Here is a 24,417-nt window from a genome sequence, read left to right on the forward strand (position 1 = left end):
CAGTCTAAGATCGGATCAGACTAAGGGTTGTGAAAGTAGGGCCCGCAGTGGGATCGACAGCACGCAGAGGGGATCGGGTTGATCCCTGACTTGTGCATCCTACCTCTCTAGCCGGCTGAGAGCCTGCACGCTCATTTTGTGGGTTGACTTAGCCATACGGAGTTCATTCCCAGTCTAAGATCAGATCGAACCAAGGATTGCGGCAGCAGGACCAGCTGTAGGATTAACAGCACGCAGGGGGGACCGGGCCGATCCCCGGCTTACGCATTTTGCCTCTCCAGCCGGCTGAGCGCCCGCACGTTCATTTCGTGGGTTGGCTTAGGCATACGAAGTTCATTCCATGTCTAAGCCCCAATCGGACCGAGGGTTGTGGCAGCGAGATCGGTAGCAATCAGAGGGGGATCGGGCTGATCTCCGGCATACGCATTATGCCTCTCCGATCGGCACAGTGCCCGCATGCTCGTTTCGTGGGTTGACTTAGGCATACGGAATTCATTCCCAGTCTAATCATACGGAGTTCATTCCCAATCTAAGATGGATCGACAGCAGCACGCATAGGGGGATCAGGCCGATTGAGTACCCGTACGCTCATTTCGTGGGTTGACTTAGGCATACGGAGCTCATTCTCGGTCTATGCCCCAACTGGATCGAGGGGCCCGTAGCAGGATCGACAGCACACAGAGGAAGATCGGTAGCACGCAGGGGCTCATTTTGGCTCTTTGGCCAGCTGAGTACCCACACGCTCGTTTCATGTGTTGACTTAGGCATACGTAGTGCATTCCCAGTCTCGACCAACCAAGGGCCAGAGGCTATCGATGGCGTTTGGGGCAACAACCGAGGGGGACCAGCAGCGGGATCCTTGGTCGGCTTGTGCATCCCATCCCTAGCGGTCGGTTTGATGCCTGCACGCACGTTTCGGGGGTCGATCGGGGCTCGACATGTGCCGATGGTGGTCGAGGCAACCGTCCTGCCTGTCTGGCCGGCTGAGCACCCGTATGCTCATTTCGTGGGTTGACTTAGGCATACGAAGTTCATCCCCAGTTTAAGTATACGAAGTTCATTCCCAGTCTGAGATCAGATCGGATCGAGGGTTGTAATAGCAGGACCAGCAGCAAGATCGGCAGCACATAAGGGGGACCGAGTCGATCCTCGGCTTGCGTATTCTACCTCTCCGACTGACAGAGTGCCCGCACGCTCATTTTATGGTTTGGCTTAGGCATATGGAGTTCATTCCATGTCTAAGCCCCAGTCAGACCGAGGGTTATGGCAGTGGGACCGACAGAACACAGAGGGGGACCGGGCCAATCCTCGGCTTACGCATTATACCTTTTCGGTTGGCTCAATGCCCGCACGCTCGTTTCGTGGGTTGACTTAGGCATACCAGTTCATTCCTAGTCTAAGCATACGGAGTTCATTCCCAGTCTAAGCATACAGAGTTCATTCCCAGTCTAAGATCGGACCGACAGCAGCACGTAGAGGGGGATCGGGCCGATCCTCAGCTTGCGCATCCTTCCTCTTCGGTTGACTGAACGTTCGGACGCTCATTTCGTGGGTTGACTTAGGCATACAGAGTTCATTCTCGGTCTAAGCCCCAACCGAACAGAAGGACCCACAACGGGATCGACAGCATGTAGAGGGGGATCGGACCGATCTTTGGCTTGCGCATTCTAGCTCTCTGGTCGACTAAGCACCCATATGCTCGTTTCATAGGTTGACTTAGGCATATGTAGTGCATTCCTGATCTCAAGCAACCAAGGGCTAGAGGCTATCGATGATGTTTGGAGCAATGATCCTTGGTCGGCTCACGCATACCACCCCCAGCAGTCAGTTCGATGCCTGCACGCTCGTTTCGGGGCCCGACTGGGGCTCGACATGTGCCAATGGTGGTCGAGGCAACCGGCTGCACCACGGCTCAGCATGTGCCGATGGAGTTCGATGCAACCGCCCGCACCAGGGGCCATCTTGTGCCAATGGTGGTTGAGTCAATTGCCTGTACCAAGGCCCAGCTTGTGCCAATGGTGGTCGAGGCAAGTGCCCGTACCAAAGGGCAGCCTGTGTCGATGATGGTCGATGCATGTGCCATCACCATGTGCCATCATGTGCCATCGATGGTCGAGGCCTTGGCCAAAGTTTGATTTTGAGCCACGGTGCACATGCTGGGCTTGGGCATGTGTTGGTGCCAAATATTTTTTGCCCGGGGCAGCACCGTCGGAGAACCTCACCGGTGGCATTGGGGGGGCCGGGGGGTGTGCTTACATGATGTGTGATAGGTGCTGGTACTTGGCCCTTATACTGGCCCCCTATCCCTCATCAAACCTCGAGAACTCACACCCCCTTAAAGAGCATTTGAGATTTTATAGGTTTGCTCCCAGTAGCCATTAAAGTGTCTGAAATGGGGACATTTTTTTCAAATGGTCAAGGCCTCTTCGGCTTGCACATCTCACTTCTCTGGCCGGCTAAGTGCCCGCATGCTTGTTTCATGGGTTGACTTAGGCATATGTAGTGCACTACCAGTCTATGATCGGATCGGACCGAGGGTTGTGGTAGAAGGACCCGCAACGGGATCGACAACATGTAGAGGGGAATGGGTCAATCCCCGGCTTACGTGTCCTGCCTCTCTGGCTGACTGAGCTCCCGTACGCTCGTTTCGTGGGTTGACTTAGGCATACGAAGTTCATCACTAGTCTAAGCATACAGAGTTCATTCCCAGTCTAAGATCAGACCGAACTGAGGGTTGCAACAGTAGACCAGCAGTAGGATTGGCAGCACGTAGGGGGATCAGGTCGATCCCCGACTTGCACATTCTGCAGCTCTGGCCGGTTGAGCGTCTGCACGCCCGTTTCGTGGGTTGGCTTAGGCATATGGAGTTCAGTCCATGTTTAAGCCCCAGCCAGACCGAGGGTTATGGCAGCGAGGCCGATAGCACGCAGAGGGGGACCGGGCCGATCCCCGGCTTGCGCATTATGCCTCTCCGATTGGCTCAGCGCCCGCATGCTCGTTTCCTAGGTTGACTTAGGCATACGGAGTTCATTCCCAGTCTAACCATATGGAGTTCATTCCTAGTCTAAGCATACGGAGTTCATTCCCAGTCTAAGATCAGATCGACAATAGCACGCAAAGAGGGACCGGGCTGATCCTCGACTTACGCATCCTACCTCTCCTGCTGACTGAGTGCTCACAATCTCGTTTCATGGGTTGACTTAGGCATACGGAGTTCATTCTCGATCTAAGCCCCAACCGGACCGAGGGGCCAGCAGCGGGATTGACAGCACGTAGAGAGGGATCGGGTCGATCCTCGGCTTATGCATTCTGGCTCTCCGATCGGCTGAGCGCCCACACACTCATTTCATGGGTTGTCTTAGGCATACATAGTGCATTCCCGATCTCGACCAACCAACGGCCAGAGACTGTCGATGACATTTGGGGCAACAACCGAGGGGGACCAACAGCGGGATCCTTGGTCGGCTCGTGCATCCCACCCCCAGTGATCGGTTCGGTGCCCGTACGCTCATTTCGGGGCCGACCAGGGCTCGACATGTGTCGATGGTGGTCGAGGCAATCGCCCGCACCACGACCCAGCATGTGCTGATGGTGTTCAATGCAACTGCCTGCACCAGGGGCCATCTTGTGCCGATGGTGGTCGAGGCAATCGCTCGCACCAAAGGCCAGCATGTGCCAATGGTGATCGAGGCAATCGCCCGCATCGGGGCTCAGCTTGTGCCGATGGCGGTCGAGGCAAGTGCCCGTACCAAAAGGTAGCCTGTGCCAATAATGGTCGATACATGTGCCATCACCATGCTCCATCATGTGCCATTGATGGTCGAGGCCTTGGCGGAAGTTTGATTTTGAGCCACGGTGCACATGCTGGGCTCGGGCATGTGCTGGTGCCACATTTTTTTCTCCCGGGGCACCATCGTCGGAGCATCATCGGAGAACCTAATCGACGGCATTGGGGGTTCCGGTGATTGGAGGGGTCGGTGGGTGTGCGCACATGATGTGTGATGGGTGCTCGTACCTGGCCCTTATATTGGCTCCCTATCCCTCATCAAACCTCGAGAACTCACACCCCCTTAAAGAGCATTTGAGATTTTATAGCTTTGCTCCTAGTAGCCATTAAAGTGTCTGAAATGGGGACATTTTTTTCAAACGGTCACAAAATCTTCTCCCCTTTGAGTTTTTAGCTGAATTTTTTTGTGTATGCCAACAAAAATACAAGGATCACGTCTACCAAATTTGGGGCCAAAAATCCTTCTAAAAAAATTTTACGCAAAAAGTTTCAAAAATCATGAAAAATAGAAAATGCGTCGCCTTGCCACGAAACTTCACATGAAGGCTTAGGGGACCATTGTATGAATTTACAAGGCAAAAAAATGGCATTGGCACAGTAGAAATATGAAGATGTGCTTGAACCCACTTACCACTCGATTGATCCGCAGCTTGCGTATCCCGCCTTTCCGGCCGGCTAAGTGCCCTCACGCTCGTTTCGTAGGTTGACTTAGGCATACATAGTGCGCTCCCAGTCTAAGATCAGACCAGACCAAGGGTTGCGGTAGTAGGACCCGCAGCGGGATCGATAGTACGTAGAGGGAACCGGGTCGATCCCCAGTCTATGCATACGAAGTTCATTCCCAATCTAAGATCGGACCGGACCGAGGGTTGCGACAGCAGGACCAGTAGCAGGATCGACAGCACGCAGGGGGGAACCGGGCCGATCCCCAGCTTGCACATTTTGCCTCTCCGATCGGTTGAGTGCCCGCACGGTCGTTTCGTGGGTTGGCTTTGGCATACGGACTTCATTCAATGTCTAGCCCCAGTCGGACCAAGGGTTGTGGCAACGGGATCGACAGCACGTAGAGAGTGATCGGGCCAATCCCTGGTTTGCGCATTATGCCTTTCCAGTCGGCTCAGCACCCACACACTCGTTTTGTGGGTTGACTTAGGCATACGGACTTCATTTTCAGTCTAAGCATACGAAGTTCATTCCCAGTCTAAGATCGGACTGGCAGCAGCATGCAGAGTGGGATCGGGTCGATCCTCGGCTCACACATCCTACCTCTCCAGCTGGCTAATCGCCTGCATGCTCCTTTCATGGGTTGACTTAGGCATACGTAGTGCATTCCCGGTCTCAACGAACTAAGGGCCAGAGTCTATCAATGGTGTCTGGGGTAACAACCGAGGGGGACCAGCAGTGGGATCCTTGGTTGGCTCGTGCATCCCACCCCTAGTGATCTGTTCGATGCCTGCATGCTCGTTTCAAGGGTCAACTGGGGCTCGACATGTGCCGATGGTGGTCGAGGCAACCGCACGTACCACGGCCCAGCATGTGCCGATGGTGTTCGATGCAACCGCCTACACCAAGGGCCATCTTGTGCCAATGGTGGTCGAGGCAATCGCCCGCACCAAGGGTCGACATGTGCCAATGGTGATCGAGGCAACCGGCTGCACCAGGGCCCAGCTTGTGCCGATGGCAGTCGGGGTAAGTGCCTGAACCAAAGGGCAGCCTGTGCCGATGATGGTCGACGCATGTGCCATCACCATGTGCCATCATGTACCATTGATGGTTGAGGCCTTGGCCGAAGTTTGATTTTGAGCCATGGTGCACATGCTGGGCTCGGGCATGTGCTGGTGCCAAATTTTTTTCACCCGGGGCACAATCGTCAGAGCATCATCGGAGAACCTAACCGACGGCATTAGGGGTTTCAATGATTGAGAGGGCCCGGGGGTGTGCGCACATGATGTGCGATGGGTGCTTATACTTGGCCCTTATATTGGCCCCCTAACTCTCATCAAACCTTGAGAACTCACACCCTCTAAAAGAGCATTTCAGATTTTATAGGTTTGCTCCCAAAAGCCATTAAAGTGTCTGAAATGGAAACATTTTTTTCAAACGGTCGCAAAATCTTCTCCACTCTGAGTTTTTAGCTGAGTTTTGTTGTGCATGCCAACAAAAATACAAGGATCACATCTACCAAATTTGGGGCCAAAACTCCTTCTAAAAAAGTTTTAAAAAAATCTCGAACCGTAAAAAGTCTAAAAAATCATGAAAATTAGAAAACGGGTCGTCTTGCCACGAAACTTCACATGAAGGCTTAGGGGACCATTGTATGAATTTACAAGCCTTAAGAATGGCATTGGCATGGCAGAAATATGAAGATTTGCCTGAACCCACCTACCACTCGATCGATCCACGGCTTGCGCATCCTGCCTCTCCGATCAGCTAAGTGCCCGCACGCTCTTTTCATGGGTTGACTTAGGCATACGTAGTGCACTCCCAGTCTAAGATCAGACCAGACTGAGGGTTGCAGTAGCAGAACCCACAGCGGGATCGACAGCACTCAGAGGGGACTAGTTCGATCGCTAGCTTACGCATCCGCCTCTCTGGTCGGCTGAGCACCCGTATGCTCATTTCGTAGGTTGACTTAGGCATACGGAGTTCATCTGCAGTCTAAGCATACGGAGTTCATTCCCAGTCTAAGATCGGATCGGACTGAGGGTTATGATAGCAGGACCAGCAGTAGGATCGATAGCACGCAGGGGGGACCGGACTGATCCTCGACTTGCACATTCTGCCTCTCCAGTCGGTTGAGCACCCGCACGCTCGTTTCATGGATTGGTTTAGGCATACGGAGTTCATTCCATGTCTAAGCCCCAGTCGGACCGAGGGTTGTGGCAGCGGGACCGACAGCACGTAGAAGGGGATCCCCGACTTGTGCATTATGCCTCTCGACTAACCAAGGGCAAGAGGCTATCGATGGCGTTTGGGGCAACAACCGAGGGGGACCAACAGTTGGATCCTTGGTTGGCTCATGTATCCCATCCCCAGCCATCAGTTTGGTGCCCGCATGCTCATTTTGGGGGCCGACTGGGGCTCAGTATGTGCTGATGGTGGTCGAGGCAACCGCCCGCACTACAACCCAGAATGCACTGATGGTGTTTGATGCAACCGCCCATACCAGGGTCCATCTTATGTCGATGGTGGTCGAGGCAACCGCCTGCACCAGGGCCCAGCTTGTGCCGATGGCGGTCGAGGCAAGTGCCTATACCAAAGGGCAGCCTGTGCTGATGATGGTCGATGCATGGGCCATCACCATGCTCCATCTTGTGCCATTGATGGTCGAGGCCTTGGCTGAAGTTTGATTTTGAGCCACGGTGCACATGCTGGGCTCGAGCATGTCCTGGTGCCACATTTTTTTTGCTCGGGGCACCATCGTCAGAGCATCGTCGGAGCATCGTCGGAGAACCTAACTGGTGGCATTGGGGTTCTGACGATTGGGGGGCCGGGGGGTGTGCGCACATGATGTGCGATGGGTACTGGTACTTGGCCCTTATATTGGCCCCCTATCCCTCATCAAACCTTGAGAACTCACACCCCCTTAAAGAGCGTTTGAGATTTTATAGGTTTGCTCCCAGTAGCCATTAAAGTGTCTCAAATGGGGACTTTTTTTCAAATGGTCACAAAATCTTCTCCCCTTCAAGTTTTTAGCTGAAGTTTTTTGTGCATGTCAACAAAAATACAAGGATCACGTCTACCAAATTTAGGGCCAAAACTCCTTCTAAAAAAATTTTAAAAAATCTCGAACTGCAAAAAGTTTCAAATCTCGACTTAGGCATACGGAGTTCACCCTCAGTCTAAGCATACGGAGTTCATTCCCAGTCTAAGATCAGACCGAACCGAGGGTTGCAGTAGTAAGACTAGCAGGAGGATCGACAGCACGTAGGGGGGACCGAGCCAATCCCCGGCTTGTGCATTCTACCTCTTCGGCCAACTGAGTGCCCACACACTCGTTTCATGGGTTAGCTTAGGCATACAGAGTTCATTCCATGTCTAAGCCCCAGCCCGACCGAGGGTTGTGGCAGCGAGACCGGCAGCACGTAGAGGGGGACCGGGCTGATCCTCGACTTACGCATCATACCTCTCTGACCGACTGAGCGCCCGCACGTTCGTTTCGTGGGTTGACTTAGGCATACGGAGTTCGTTCTTGGTCTAAGCCCCAACCAAACCGAGGGACCTGCACCGGGATCGACAGCACGTAAAGAGGGACCGGTCAATCCTTGACCTGTGCATTCTGGCTCTCCAATCGATTGAGCACCCGTATTCTCATTTCATGGATTGACTTAGGCATACGTAGTGCATTCCTGGTCTCGACCAACCAAGGGCTAGAGGCTATTGACGGTGTTTGGGGCAACAACCGAGGGGGACCAGTAGTGGGATCCCTGGTTGGCTCGTGTATCCCACCCCCAGCCATCGGTTTGGTGCCCGCATGCTCATTTTAGGGGCTGATCGGGGCTCAGTATGTGCTGATGGTGGTCGAGGCAACCGCCCGCACTATGGCCCAGCATGCGCTGATGGTGCTCGATGCAACCGCCCGCACCAGGGGCCATCTTATGTCGATGGTGGTCGAGGCAACCGCCCGTACTAGAGCCCAGCTTGTGCCGATGGCGGTCGAGGCAACTGCCCATACCAAAGGGTAGCCTGTACCGATGATGGTCGATGCATGGGCCATCACCATGCTCCATCATGTGCCATTGATGGTCGAGGCCTTAGCCAAAGTTTGATTTTGAGCCACGGTGCACATGCTGGGCTCGAGCATGTGCTGGTGCCACATTTTTTTTGCCCGTGGCACCATCGTCGGAGCATCGTCGGAGAACCTAACTGGCGGCATTGGGGGTTCCGACGATTGGGGGGCCAGGGGGTGTGCACACATGATGTGCGATGGGTGCTGGTACTTAGCCCTTATATTGGCCCCCTATCCCTCATCAAACCTTAAGAACTCACACCCCCTTAAAGAGCATTTGAGATTTTATAGGTTTGCTCCCAGTAGCCATTAAAGTGTCTGAAATGGGGACATTCTTTTCAAACGGTCACAAAATCTTCTCCCCTTCAAGTTTTTAGCTGAAGTTTTTTATGCATGTCAACAAAAATACAAGGATCACGTCTACCAAATTTAGGGCCAAAACTCCTTCTAAAAAAATTTTAAAAAATCTCGAACCGTAAAAAGTTTCAAATATTGTGAAAAATAGAAAACGGATCGTCTTGCCATGAAACTTCACATTAAGGCTTAGGGGACCATTGTATGAATTTACAAGCCATAAAAAAGACATTGGCATGGCAGAAATATGAAAATGTGCTTGAACCCACCCACCACTCGATCGATCCACGGCTTACGCATCCCGCCTCTCCGGTCGGTTATGTGCCTGCACGCTCATTTCGTGGGTTGACTTGGGCATACGTAGTGCGCTCCCAGTCTAAGATCAGACGGATCGAGGGTTGCGGTAGTAGGACCCATAATGGGATCAACAGCATGCAGAGGGGATCGGGTCGATCCCCGACTTGCGCATCCTGCCTCTCTGATCAACTTAGCGTCCGCACGCTCTTTTCATAAGTTGACTTAGGCATATGGAGTTCACCCCCAGTCTAAGCATACGAAGTTCACCCCCAGTCTAAGCATACGGAGTTTATTCCCAGTCTAAGATCAGACCGAATCGAGGGTTGCAGTAGCAAGACCAGTAGTAGGATCGACAGCACGCAGGGGGGACCAGGCCAATCTTCGGCTTGTGCATTCTATCTTTTCGGCCGACTGAGTGCCCACACACTCATTTCATGGGTTAGCTTAAGCATACAGAGTTCATTCCATGTCTAAGCCCCAGCCCAATCGAGGGTTGTGGCAGCAAGACCGGTAACACGTAGAGGGGGACTGGGCTGATCCTCGACTTATGCATCCTACCTCTCCGACTGACTGAGCGCCTGCACGCTCATTTCGTGGGTTGACTTAGGCATACAGAGTTCATTCTCGGTCTAAGCCCCAACCAAACCGAGGTACCCGTAGCGGGATCGGCAGCACGTAAAGAGGGACTGGGTCGATCCTCGACTTGTGCATTTTGGCTCTCCAATCGGCTGAGCACCCGTATGCTTATTTCATGAATTGACTTAGGCATACGTAAGCATTCCCGGTCTCGACCAACCAAGGGCCAGAGGCTATTGACGACGTTTGGGGCAACAACTGAGGGGGACTAGCAGTGGGATCCTTGGTCGGCTCGCGTATCCTACCCCCAGCGGTCGGTTTGGTGCTCGTACGCTCATTTTTGGGGTAGATCGAGCTCGGTATGTGCCGATAGTGGTTGAGGCAACTGCCCGCACCACGGCCTAGCATGTACCGATGGTGTTCGATGCAACTGCCCGTACCAGGGGCCATCTTGTGCCGATGGTGGTCGAGGCAATCGCTCACACCAAGGGCCGACATGTACCGATGGTGATCGAGGCAACCGCCTGCATCAGGGCCCAGCTTGTGCTGATGGTGGTCGAGGCAAGTGCCCGTACCAAAGGGCAGCCTGTGCCGATGATGGTCGATGCATCTACCATCACCATGCACTATCATGCGCCATTGATGGCCGAGGCATTGGCCGAAGTTCAATTTTGAGCCACGGTGCACATGCTGGGTTCAGGCATGTGTTGGTGCCATATTTTTTTTGCCCGGGACACCATCGCCGCAGCATCGCTGGAGAACCTAACCGGCGGCATTAGGGGTTCTAGCGATTGGGGGGCCAGGGGGTGTGCGCATATGATATGCGATGGGTGCTGGTACTTGGCCCTTATATTGGCCCCCTATCCCTCATCAAACCTCAAGAACTCACAGCTCTTAAAGGGCATTTGAGATTTTATAGGTTTGCTCCCAGTAGCCATTAAAGTGTTTGAAATGGGACATTTTTTTCAAATGGTCACAAAATCTTCTCCACTTCGAGTTTTTTGCTGAATTTTTTTGTGCATGCCAAAAAAAATACAAGGATCACGTCTACCAAATTTGGGGCCAAAACTCCTTCTAAAAAAATTTTAAAAAATCCCAAACTACAAAACATTTTGAAAATCGTGAAAAATTGAAAACGAGTCGTCTTGCCACGAAACTTCACATGAAGGCTTAGGGGACCATTGTATGAATCTACAAGCCATAAAAAAGGCATTGGCATTCCAGAAATAAGAAGATGTGCCTGAACCCACCTACCACTCGATCGATGCACGGCTTGTGCATCCCGCCTCTCCGGTCGGCTAAGTGCCCGCACACTCGTTTCGTGGGTTGACTTAGGCATACGTAGTGTGCTCCCAGTCTAAGATCAGATCGGATTGAGGGTTGCAGTAGTAGGACCCGCAGCGGGATCGACTGCATGCAGAGGGGATCGGGTCGATCCCCGGCTTGCGCATCCTACCTCTCTGGATGGCTGAGCGCCCATACACTCATTTCGTGGGTTGACTTAGGCATACGGAGTTCATCCCCAGTCTAAGCATACAGAGTTCAATCCCAGTCTAAGATCAGACTAGACCGAGGGTTGCGGTAGCAGGACCAGCAGTAGGATCGACAACATGTAGGGGGGACTAGGCTGATCCCCGGCTTGTGCATTTGCCTCTCCGGTAGGCTGAGCGCCCACGCGCTCATTTCATGGGTTATCTTAGGCATACGGAGTTTGTTCCATGTCCAAGCCCCAACCGGACCAAGGGTTGTGGCAGCGGGATAGGCAGCACGCAGGGGGGATCGGGCTGATCCTCGGCTTGTGCATTATGCATCTCTAGCTAACTCAGTGCCTGCACGCTAGTTTCGTGGGTTGACTTAGGCATACGGAGTTCATTCCCAATCTAAGCATATGGAGTTGATTCCCAGTCTAAGATCGGACCGACAGTAGCACGTAGACGGGGATCAGGTCGATCGTCGGCTTGCGCATCCTGCCTCTCCGGTCGACTGAGCACTTGCATGCTCGTTTCGTAAGTTGACTTATGCATACGGAGTTCATTCCTGGTCTAAGCCCCAATCGGACCGACGGACCCGTAATGGGAATGGCAACACGCATAGGGTGACCTACCCGATCCTCGGCTTACGTATTTTGGCTCTCCGATGGGCTAAGCCCCCGTACACTCGTTTCATGGGTTGACTTAGGCATACGTGGTGCATTCTCGATTTCGACCAACCAAGGGCCAAAGGCTATCGACAGCGTTTGGGGTAATAACCAAGGGCGACCAGCAGCGGGATCCTTGGTCGGCTCATGCATCCCACCCCTAGCGGTCGGTTCGGTGCTCGGCATGTGCCGATGGTGGTCGAGGCAACCACCCGTACCACGGGCCAGCATGTGGCGATGGTGGTCGAGGCAATTGCCCGCACCAAGGGCCGGCATGTGCCGATGGTGATCGACGTAACCGTTTGCACTAGGGCCCAGCTTGTGCGGCTGGCGGTCGAGGCAAGTGCCCGTACCAAAAGGTAGCTTGTGCCGATGATGGTCGATGCATGTGCCATCACCATGCACCATCATGTGCCATTGATGGTTGAGGCCTTGGCCAAAGTTTGATTTTGAGCCATGGTGCACATGCTGGGCTTGGGCATGTGCTGGTGCCACATTTTTTTCACCCGAGGCACCATCGTCAGAGCATCGTCGGAGAACCTAACCAGCGGCATTGGGGGTTCCAGCGATTGGGGGGGCCGGGGTGTGTGCGCACATGATGTGTGATGGGAGCTGGCACTTGGCCCTTATATTGGCCCCCTATCCCTCATCAAACCTCGAGAACCCACACCCTCTTAAAGAGCATTTGAGATTTTAGAGGTTTGCTCCCAGTAGCAATTAAAGTGTCTGAAATGAGGACATTTTGTTCAAACAGTCACAAAATCATCTCCACTTTGAGTTTTTAGCTGAATTTGTTTGTACGTGCCAACGAAAATACAAGGATCACGTCTACCAAATTTGGGGCCAAAACTCTTTCTAAAAAAATTTTAAAAAATCTCGAACCGTAAAAAGTTTCAAAAATCGTGAAAAAAAGAAAACGGGTCTTCTTGCCACGAAACTTCACATGAAGGCTTAGGGGATCGTTGTATGAATTTACAAGCCATAAAAATGGCATTGGCACGGCAGAAATATGAAGATGTGCTTGAACCCACTTACCACTCGATCGATCCACAGCTTGCGCATCCCGTCTCTCCGGCCGGCTAAGTGTCGCACGCTCGTTTCGTGGTTTGACTTAGGCATACTTAGTGCGCTCCTAGTCTAAGATCGGATCAGATTGAGGGTTTTGGAAGTAGGACCCGTAGCAGGATCGACAGCACGCAGAGGGGATCGGGTCGATCCCCAGCTTATGCATCCTGCCTCTCTGGCCGGCTGAGTGCCCATACGCTCGTTTTGTGGGTTGACTTAGGCATACAGAGTTCATCCCCAGTCTAAGCATATGGAGTTCATTCCTAGTATAAGATCAGATCAAACCGAGGGTTGTGACAGCAGGGCCAGCAGCAAGATTGGTAGCACACAGGGGGAACCGGGTCGATCCCCGGCTTGCGCATTCTGCCTCTCCGACCGGTTGAGCGCCTGTACGCTCGTTTCATGGGTTAGCTTAGGCATACGGAGTTCATTCCATGTCTAAGCCCCAGTCGGACCGAGGGTTGTGGCAGCAAGACCGATAGCCCGCAGAGGGGGATCGGGCCGATCTCGGCTTGTGTATTATGCCTTTTCAATTGGCTCAGTGCCCGCACACTCATTTCATGGGTTGACTTAGGCAGACGGAGTTCATTCCCAGTCTAAGCATCAGAGTTCATTCCCAGTCTAAGATCGAACCGACAGTAGCACTCAGAGGGGGAACGGGCTGATCCTCGACTTGCGCTTCCTGCCTCTCCGATCGGTTGAGCACCCACATGCTCTTTTCATGGGTTGACTTAGGCATACGAAGTTCATTCCCGATCAAAGCCCCAACCGAATCGAGGAACCCACAACGGGATCGATAGCACGTAGAGGGGGACCGGGCTGACTCTCGACTTACGCATTCTGGGTCTCCAATCGGTTGAGTGCCCGTACGCTCGTTTCATGGGTTGACTTAGGCATACGTAGTGCTTTTTCGATCTCAACCAACCAAGGGCGAGAAGCTATCAACGGCGTTTGGGGCAACAACCGAGGGGGACTAGCAGCAGGATCCTTGGTCGGCTCGCACATCCCGCCCCCAACGATCAATTTGGTGCCCACAAACTCATTTTGGGGGCCGATCGGGGCTCGGTATGTGCTGATGATGGTTGAGGCAACCACCCGTACCACGGCCTAGCATGTGCTGATGGTGTTCAATGCAACCGCTCACACCAGGGGCCATTTTGTGCCGATAGTGGTCGAGGCAATCGCTTGTACCAGGTCCCAGCTTATACCGATGTGGTCGAGGCAAGTGCCCGTACCAAAGGGTAGCCTATGCCAATGATGGTCGATGCATGTGCCATTGCCACACCCTGGATGGGCGTGCCAGGCACATTAGGTGCACCAGTAGGCGAGCCAGAGGTTGAGGCCCGTAGACCAGGCATGCTGGCAGGTATTTGTGCACAAAGCCTAGCAAACAGGTTCAGAACGCCCACCCAACTTGCAAGCTAGCCTGTGAGACCAAGTCCTAGCATACAAGCTGCCCATACCACATCTAAAAGGGCTCATGGTGTTGGACACACAAGGGAAGCTTCTGGAAGCAGGAAGGATCAGTAGGAGCATCCTGGCAGATTTGGTTGAGCCTGGAAATCAGGAGTTAGCATCCTGATTGATTGTAATCTGTATAATCCCTTGATTTTAGCCTTTATTCTAGGGATATTGCCATTAAGTGTAGCTGGAGCCTCAACTATAAATAGAGGGCTGCTTCACCCTCATTTGTACACCATCAAACACTTCTGTTTCAGTGAATACAAGAGCATTTCTAGAATTCTGCCTTCTTATCCTGTTTCTCTTTAACTTGCGTAATCAGCCCTTCCCATTGTTCTAATGCCTGCACGCTTGTGTTTTAGGCTAACTTAGGCATAAAGGAAGAGATTCCAAGCCTAAAGTCGCACGGTTTCTAAGTCTATGGTTAAAGCCCGTGACAGTTGGTATCAGAGCAAGTTTGATTCTACGTGTTTGTGTTGTGTAGGTTAGATCATGATTGAGGAGATGGCATCCCAAAATGACATTGCTAGCCAACAACCAGAGGCCTAGGAACATGGGCATGGAAGAGGCAAGAAAGCTAGTTCTAGGGATATCTGGTCCACCATGGACGGTAGGCTGGCCAAGGTGGAGGTGACCATGGGCGACATGGGGGAGAAGCTTGAGGAAGTAGAGACTCACATTGCATCGCTAGACTCCATAGGAAAGGAGATTCAAAGTGAGCTGGAAGCTGCTCTCAATAAAGGCATGGACGTGATCACCCAGAAGAATAAGGCCTTGGAGGCTGAAGTACTGACCTTGCGCGATGGCATGGAGGCCATGCGCCAGCGGATGGAAGAGCTTACCAGTGAGTTCGTTGCTTGTGAGACTGCCATTGGGACTAAGCCTAAGGAGTTCAAGGGGACTAGGGTGGCCAAGGAAGTAGACAACTACCTTGGGGGTATGGAGCAGTACTTTCAGGCCATGGGCATGCAAGACGAGGTGATAAAGGTAAGCACTGCTGCTACGTATCTCACTGATGTAGCCTTATTGTGGTGGAAGCATAGGTGTAATGATGTCAGGCGTGGAAGCACCAAGATTGGAACCTAGGTAGAGTTCCAAAAAGAGTTCAGAGAACAATTTTACCTGAAGTATGGCAATAATGAGGCACAGGCAAAGTTTCGCTAGCTTAGCCAGTAAGGAGACATAAGGGAGTATGTCCAAAAATTCTCTGAACTGATGCTACAGATCTCGGATCTAGGCGAAAAGAACACCTTATTTACTTTCATGGATGGGCTGAAGCCGTGGGTGATGGATGAGCTACAAAAGAGGGGAGTTCATGACTTGGCTAAAGCCATGACTACTGCCAAGGCCTTGATAGAGTTCAAGCCTCTGAACAAGTTCGAGTCTTCCAAGCCCAAGGGTAAGGGCAGGGACGATAGGGACCAGAAGAAGCAGTCCAAAGGGAAGGACCGTGATCGGGAGTCCAAGGATGGAGACCGAGACCGTTTAACCAAAGATGATGAGAAGAAGCCACCAGTAGGCAAGTGGAAAGCAAAAGGGGACCGAGAGCCACTAGCATGCTACCTATGTGGAAGGAGCCACATAGCACGTAATTGCCCGCAGAAGGGCAAGTTGGCTACTGTAGACAAGGAGTCTAATGAGGAGCCAGAGTCAGGGGCAGCAAAGCTTGGGTCGTTGGTGCTCAATGCTATCCAGAGTAAGAAGAATCGTAAGCCAAAGGGCTTGATGTTTACAGATCTGATGGTTACGAGTCAGAAGGTGAGTGCACTGGTGGACACAAGTGCCTCACATCTTTTTATTTCAGGTGATAGTGCCCGAAAGCTCAGACTAAAGGTGCAGAAAGGGACTGGTACCATTAAAATGATGAACTCCAAGGAAGTTCCAGCCGTTGGAGTAGCACGGGGAGTGGAGTTGCAGCTTGGAGACTAGAAAGGCAAGGAGACCATTGAGGTAATACCCCTTGATGACTATGAGTTTGTGATTGGGTTGGATTTCCTTGTTCAGATTAACGCCCTTTTTGTGCCTTTTGCTGATTGTGTTTGCATCTTGGATGCACGGTGCCAAGGCCAAGTGCCATTAAAGAGAGGGTCTAGAGTTGGGTCGCGGGTGGTGTCAGCCATCCAATTCGCCAAGGCGGTAAGTAGACAAGAAGACACCTTCTTGGCAACCCTGAAATATGATAAGCCAAGGGAGAAGGAGACCAAGTCACCCTTGGAGGTGCTAAAGGTGCTGAAGACCTTTAGTGATGTGATGCCCACAAAGCTGCCTAGCAAGCTACCACCTAAGAGGGAGGTGGACCACAAGATTGAGCTGGTGTCCAAGGTAAAGCCACCAGCCAGAGCCTCTTACGGAATGTCTCCACCAAAGTTGGAGGTACTGAGGAAGTAGCTCAAAGAGTTAGTTGATGCTGGCTTCATCAGGCCACCGAAAGCACCCTATGGTGCACCGATTCTATTCTAGCACAAGCATGATGGGTCATTGCAGCTGTGCATAGACTATCGGGCTTTGAACAAGCTGACCATCAAGAACAAGTACCCCATCCCACTCATTGCGGACTTGTTCGATCAATTTGGGAGTGCAAGGTGGTTCACTAAGCTAGATTTGAGGTCGGGCTACTACCAAGTCAGGATTGTGGAGGGAGATAAGCCAAAGACAACATGTGTCACTCGGTATGGTTCGTATGAGTTCATGGTGATGCCTTTCGGACTCACGAATGCCCGTAACATTCTGCACCCTTATGAACAAGGTACTTCAGTCATTTTTTGATCGGTTTATTGTGGTTTATTTGGATGACATTGTGATCCACAGCCAGACTTTTAGAGAGCATGTAGACCACTTGAGATAGGTGTTCGAGGTGTTGCAGGTGCACAAGCTGTTTGTCAAGAGGGCGAAGTGCTCATTCGCCCAACAGGAGATCCCCTTCCTTGGCCACATAGTGGTAGGTGGCAAGATACGCATGGATGAAGGCAAGATACATGCCATCCTGGAGTGGCAACTGCCAGCCAAGGTCACTGAGTTGAGATCGTTCCTTGGGCTAGTTAACTACTACAGGCACTTCATCAAAGGTCACTCAGCAATAGCCATGCCATTGACTGACTTGCTCAAGAAAGGGAGAGCATGGGAGTGGAGCGCAGGGTGCCAGGAAGCCTTTGACAGGTTGAAGCGGGCTGTGACCGAAGAGCCAGTCTTGGCCTTGCCAGACCATGCCAAGCTGTATGAGGTGCATACGGATGCATCAGACTTTGCCGTAGGGGGCGTGTTGATACAGGAGGGATGTCCAGTCACGTTCGAGAGCAGAAAGCTAAACGAGGCTGAGCGTAAGTACACGATCCAAGAAAAAGAGATGACTGCAGTGGTGCACTGCTTGCACACTTGGTGCCATTACCTATTGGGGTCAATGTTTGTGGTGAGGACGGACAATGTGGTGACCAGCTACTTCCAGACGCAGAAGAAGCTGTCCCCCAAGCAGGCGAAATGGTAAGATTTTCTTACAGAATTTGATTTCTAGATGGAGTACAAGCCAGGACAGGTGAACCTAGTGGTAGATGCCCTGAGCAGAAAGGCTAACCTTGCTGCCATTAGCTAACCAGAGGGGTCACTAGTGTCACGCATCAAGGAGGGACTTGCGCATGATCCTACAGCCAATGCTTTGATGGAATACACCTAACAAGGTAAGACTAGGCAATTTTGGTTACAGGATGGGTTGCTATACACCAGGGGTAGTAGACTGTTTATGCCACAGCATGAAAAGCTCCGCAAGGAAGTTTTGTAAGAATGCCATGATTCAAGGTGGGCTGGACACCCCGAAGTGAGCCGTACCTTGGTGTTGATCGAGGATAGGTACTACTGGCCGCACATGAGGGACGATATGGAGGCCTATATGAAGACTTCTCTTGTGTGCCAACAGGACAAGGTGGAGCTCAAGAAACCAGGCAGTCTCTTGGAGCCATTGCCAGTGCCAGAGCGACCATGGGAGAGTGTTTCTCTGGACTTTATAGTCGGTCTACCCAAAGTAGAAAGGTTTGGAAGCATCATGGTAGTGGTGGATAGGTTTTCCAAGTATCGAATCTTTATTACAGCAACCAAGGAGTGCCCAGCCGAGGAGGCAGCTTGATTGTTCCTAAAAAACATGGCTAAGTACTGGGGAGTGCCGAGGACCATTGATAGTGATCGAGACGGGTGTTTCACAGGTAGGTTCTGGATTAGTTGTTCAAGCTGTTGGGGTCAGAGTTGAACTTTTCCACTAGCATGCATCCGCAGACCGATGGCCAGATAGAACGAGTGAATGGACCATTGGAGGTCTACCTCAGGCACTATGTGAGTGCCACACAAAGGGACTGGCCAAAGCTACTAGATATTGTGTAGTTTTCCTACAACTTGCAAAGGAGAGAGGCAACGAACCAGAGCCCATTTGAGGTTATGACAGGGCAACAACCACTAACACCTGGTTCGATTGCTGCAGGTTATACAGGGCCAAATCCAGTAGCATATAAGTTTGCCAAGGCATGGCACAAGCAAACTGACTTGGCCAGAGTTTGTCTACATAAGGCGGCCAAGAGGTCGAAGAAGTGGGCAGACCAAAATAGGTGGGACATGCAGTTCCAGGTTGGAGACTTGGTGTTGGTGAAGCTTTATCCCATTGTGCGCCACAAGGGGCTGCACAAAGGCCTAGTTTGGAGGTATGAGGGACCTTTTCGAGTAGTCAAGAGGGTAGGCAAGGTTGCCTGCAAGCTGGATATGCCACCCATGCCGAGGGTACACCCGGTGTTCCATGTGAGCATGCTCAAGCCGTTCCATGAGGATGATGGAGATCCAGGACGGGCAGAGTCAAAGCGTGCACCATTGGGAGCAAGGGCCTCATATGAGAAGGAGGTCCACAGCATCATAGTTGATCGGGAGGTGAGACGAAAGAACTATCAGCCAAGATAAGAGTACTTGGTGCACTGGAAGGGACTTCTAGATAGTGAGGTGAGCAGGGAACCAACAAATGACTTATGGTAGTTCGGGGACCAGATCAGGCAGTACCATGCAAAAAACACAATGAGGGCATTGCGTAATCAGGTGGGGGAAATGTCACACCTTGGGCGGGTGCGCCAGGCACATCAAGCGCACCAGCAGGTGAGCCAGAGGTTGAGGCTCGCAGACCAGGCGTGCTGGCGGGTATCTGTGCACAAAGCCTAGCAAACGAGTTCAGAACGCCCGCCCAACTTGAAGGCCAGCCCGTGAGACCAAGGCCTAGCATACAAGCTGCTCGCACCACAACCAAAAGGGCCTAAGGTGCTGGACACGCAAGGGAAGCTTCTGGAAGCAGGCAGGATCAGCAGGAGCATCTTGGCAGATTTGGTTGACCCTGAAAATCAGGAGTTAGCATCTTGATTGACTGTAATCTGTATAATCCCTTGATTTTAGCTTTTATTCTAGGGATATTGCCATTAAGTGTAGCTGGAGCCTCAACTATAAATAGAGGGCTGCTCCACCCTCGTATGTACACCATCAAACACTTTTGTTTCAGTGAATACAAAAGCATTTCTAGAATTCTACCTTCTTATCCTGTTTCTCTTTAACATGCGTAATCCGCCCTTCCTATTGTTTTAGTGCCTGCACGCTTGTTTTTTAGGCTGACTTAGGCATAAAGGAGAAGATTCTAACCCTAAGGCCGCACTATTTTTGAGTCTAAGGTCAGAGCCTGTGACACCATCACCATTAACCATTATGTGCCATTGATGGTCGAGGCCTTGGCCGAAGTTTGATTTTGAGCCACGGTGCACATGCTGGGCTCGAGCATGTGCTAGTGCCACATTTTTTTCGCCCGGGGCACCATCGCCAGAGCATCATCGGAGAACCTTACCGGTGGCATTAGGGTTCCAGCGATTGGGGGGGCCGGGGGGTGTGCGCACATGATGTGCGATGGGTGCTGGTACTTGGCCCTTATATTGGCCCCAATCCCTCATCAAACCTTGAGAACTCACACCCGCTTAAAGAGCATTTGAGATTTTATAGGTTTGCTCCCAGTAGCCATTAAAGTGTTTGAAATGGAGAAATTTTTTTCAAACGGTCACAAAATCTTCTCCACTTCGAGTTTTTAGCTGAATTTGTTTTTGCGTGCCAACAAAAATACAAGTATCACATCTACCAAATTTGGGCCAAAACTCCTTCTAAAAAAATTTTAAAAAATCCCAAACCGTAAAAAGTTTGAAAAATCGAGAAAAATAGAAAACGGGTCGTCTTGCCACGTAACTTCACATGAAGGCTTAGGGGACCATTGTATGAATTTACAAGCCATAAAAATGGAATTGCCATGATAGAAATATGAAGATGTGCCTGAACCCACCTACCTCTCGATCGATCTACGGCTTGCGCATCTTGCCTCTCCGACCGGTTAAGTGCCCCCATGCTCGTTTTGTGGGTTAACTTAGGCATCCGTAGTGTGCTCCCAGCCTAAGATCAGACCGGACCGAGGGTTGTAGCAACAGGACCTGCAACAAAATCGACAGGAAGCAGAGGGGATCGGGTCGATCCCCTGCTTGCGCATCCTGCCTCTCTGGCCGACTGAGTGCATGCACGCTCGTTTCGTGGGTTGACTTAGGCATACGGAGTTCATCCCCAGTCTAAGCATACAGAGTTCATTCCCAGTCTAAGATCAGATCGGATCGAGGTTTGTGGTAGCAAGACTAGCAGCAGGATCGACAGCACGCAGGGGGGACGAGGCCGATCCCTGACTTGCGCATTCTGCCTCTCCGATCGGTTGAGCGCCCGTACACTCGTTTCATGGGTTGGCTTAGGCATACGGAGTTCATTCCATGTCTAAGCCCCAGCCGAACCAAGGGTTGTGGTAGCGGGACCTGCAGCATGCAGAGGAGAACTAGGTTGACCCTCGGCTTGCACATTATGCCTCTCCGGTCGGCTCAATGCCCGCACACTCATTTCGTGGGTTGACTTAGGCATACGGAGTTCATTCCCAGTCTAAGCATATGGAGTTCATTCCCAGTCTAAGATCGGACTGACAGTGGGATCGGCAGTAGCATGCAGAGGGGGACCTAGCTGATCTTCAGCTTGCACATCTTGCCTCTCCGATCGGTTGAGCACCCGCACGCTCATTTCATGGGTTGACTTAGGCATATAGAGTTCATTCCCGGTCTAACACCCAACCAGACAGAGGGACCCGTAGTATGATCGACGGCACACAGAGGGGGATCAGGCTGATCCTCGACTTGTGCATTCTGGCTCTCCGATCGGTTGAGTGCTCGTATGCTCATTTCATTGGTTGACTTAGGCATACATAGCGTATTCCAGGTCTCGACCAACCAAGGGCCAGAGGCTATTGATGGTGTTTGGGGCAACAACCGAGGGGGACCAGCGATGGGATCCTTGGTCAGCTCACGCATCCCACCCCCAGCGGTAGGTTCGATGCCCGTACGCTCATTTTGAGGGTCAACCGAGGCTTGGCATGTGCCGATGGTGGTCGAGGCAACCGCCCGCACCACGGCCCAGCATGTGCCAATGGTGTTCGATGCAACTACCCACACCAGGAGCCATCTTGTGCCGATCGTGATCGAGGTAATCGCCCGCAGCAAGGGCTGGCAAGTGCCGATGGTGATCGAGGCAACTACCCGTACCAGGGCCCACGTTATGATGATGGCGGTTGAGGCAAGTGCCCATACCAAATGGCAGCCTATGTCGATAATGGTCGATGCATGTGGCATCACCATGTGCCATCAGGTGCCATTGATGCTCGAGGCCTTGGCCGAAGTTTGATTTTGAGCCACGGTGCACATGCTGGGATCAGGCATGTGCTGGTACCATATTTTTTTCGCTCGGGGCACCATCACCGGAGGATCGCCAGAGAACTTAAAGGGCGGCATTGGAGGTTCCGACGATTGGGGGGGCCGACGGGTGTGCGCACATGATGTGCGATGGGTGCTGGTACTTGGGCCTTATATTGGCCCCCTATCCCTCATCAAACCTCGAGAACTCACACCCCCTTAAAGAGCATTTGAGATTTTATAGGTTTGCTCCCAGTAGCCATTAAAGTGTCTAAAATGGGGACATATTTTTCAAACAGTCACAAAATCTTCTCCACTTCGAGTTTTTAGCTGAATTTTTTTGTGCACGCTAACAAAAATACAAGGATCACGTCTACCAAATTTGGGGCCAAAACTCCTTCTAAAAAAATTTTAAAAAATCCTGAACTGTAAAAAGTTTCAAAAATCATGAAAAATAGAAAACGGGTCGTCTTGCCACGAAACTTCACATGAAGGCTTAGGGGACCATTGTATGAATTTACAAGCCATAAAAATGGCATTGGAATGGCAGAAATATGAAGATGTGCCTGAACCCACCTACCACTCGATGGATCCACTGCTTGCGCATCCCGCCTCTTCGGTCGGCTAAGTGGCCGTACGCTTGTTTCGTGGGTTAACTTAGGCACACATAGTGTGCTCCCAGTCTAAGATCAGACTGGACCAAAGGTTGTGGTAGCAAGACCCACGGCAGGATCGGCAACACGCAGAGGGGATGGGGTCGATCCTCGACTTGAGCATCTAGCCTCTCTGACCGACTGAACGTCCGCACGCTCGTTTCATGGGTTGACTTAGGCATAAGAAGTTCATCCCCAGTCTAAGCATACGGAGTTCATTCCCAGTCTAAGATCGGATCGGAGCGAGGGTTACGGCAGTAGGACCAACAGCAGGATCGGTGGCATGCAGGAGGGGACTAGGCTGATCCCTGGCTTGCGCATTCTGCATCTCTGGCCGACTAAGCGCCCGCACGCTCGTTTAGTTGGTTGGCTTAGGCATACGGAGTTCATTCCATGTGTAAGCCCTAGTCGGACCGAGAGTTATGGCAGCGGGACCGACAGGATTCAGAGGGGGACTGAACTGATCCCCGACTTATGCATTATGCCTCTCCAGCCGGCTCAGCACCTGCACGCTCATTTTGTGGGTTGACTGAGGCATACGGAGTTCATTCCCAGTCTAAGATCGGACCAGTAACGGGATCGACAATAGCATGCAGAGGAAGATCGGGCCAATCCTTGGCTTGTGCATCCTGCCTCTGACTGAGTGCCCGCACGCTCATTTCGTGGCTTGACTTACGCATACGAAGTTCATTCCTGGTCTAAGCCCCAACCTGACCAAGGGACCCATAGTGGGATCGGCAGCCCACTGAGTGCCTGCACGCTCATTTCATGGGTTGACTTAGGCATACGTAGTGCATTCCCGATCTCGACCAACCAAGGGCCAGAGGCTATCGACAGCGTTTGAGGTAACAACCGAGGGGGACCAGCAGCGAGATCCTTGTTCGGCTCATGCATCCCACCCCTAGTGGTCAGTTCGATGCCTGCATGCTCATTTTCAGGGCCGACCGAGGCTCGGCATGTGACAATGGTGGTCGAGGCAACAACCCTCACCACAGCCCAGCATGTGCTGATGGTGTTTGATGCAACCGGCCGTAACTAAGGGCCATCTTATGTCGATGGTGGTCGAGGCAATCGCTCACACCAAGAGCCGGCATGTGTCAATGGTGATCGAGGCAACCGCCTGCACCAGGGCCCAGCTTGTGCTGATGGCGGTCGAGGCAAGTGCCAATACTGAAAGGCAGCCTGTGCCGATGATGGTCAATGTGTGTGCCATCATCATGAGCCATCATGTACCATTGATGGTCCAAGCCTTAGCCGAACTTCAATTTTAAGCCACGGTGCACATGCTGGGCTCGGGCATGTACTGGTGCCACATTTTTTTTGCCTGGGGCACCATCACCGGAGCATCGTCGGATAATCTAACCGACGGCATTGGGGGTTCCGACGATTGAGGGGCCAGGTGGTGTGCGCACATGATGTGCAATGGGGGTTGGTACTTGGCCCTTATATTGGCCCCATATCCCTCATCAAACCTCGAGAACTCACACCCCCTTAAAGAGCATTTGAGATTTTATAGGTTTGCTCCCAATAGCCATTAAAGTGTCTGAAATGGGGACATTTTTTTCAAATGGTCACAAAATCTTTTCCACTTCAAA

Source organism: Durio zibethinus, chromosome 2 (genome assembly GCF_047325235.1).
Source record: "Durio zibethinus cultivar Kanyao isolate XHJ-2024 chromosome 2, ASM4732523v1, whole genome shotgun sequence".
NCBI lineage: Eukaryota > Viridiplantae > Streptophyta > Magnoliopsida > Malvales > Malvaceae > Durio > Durio zibethinus.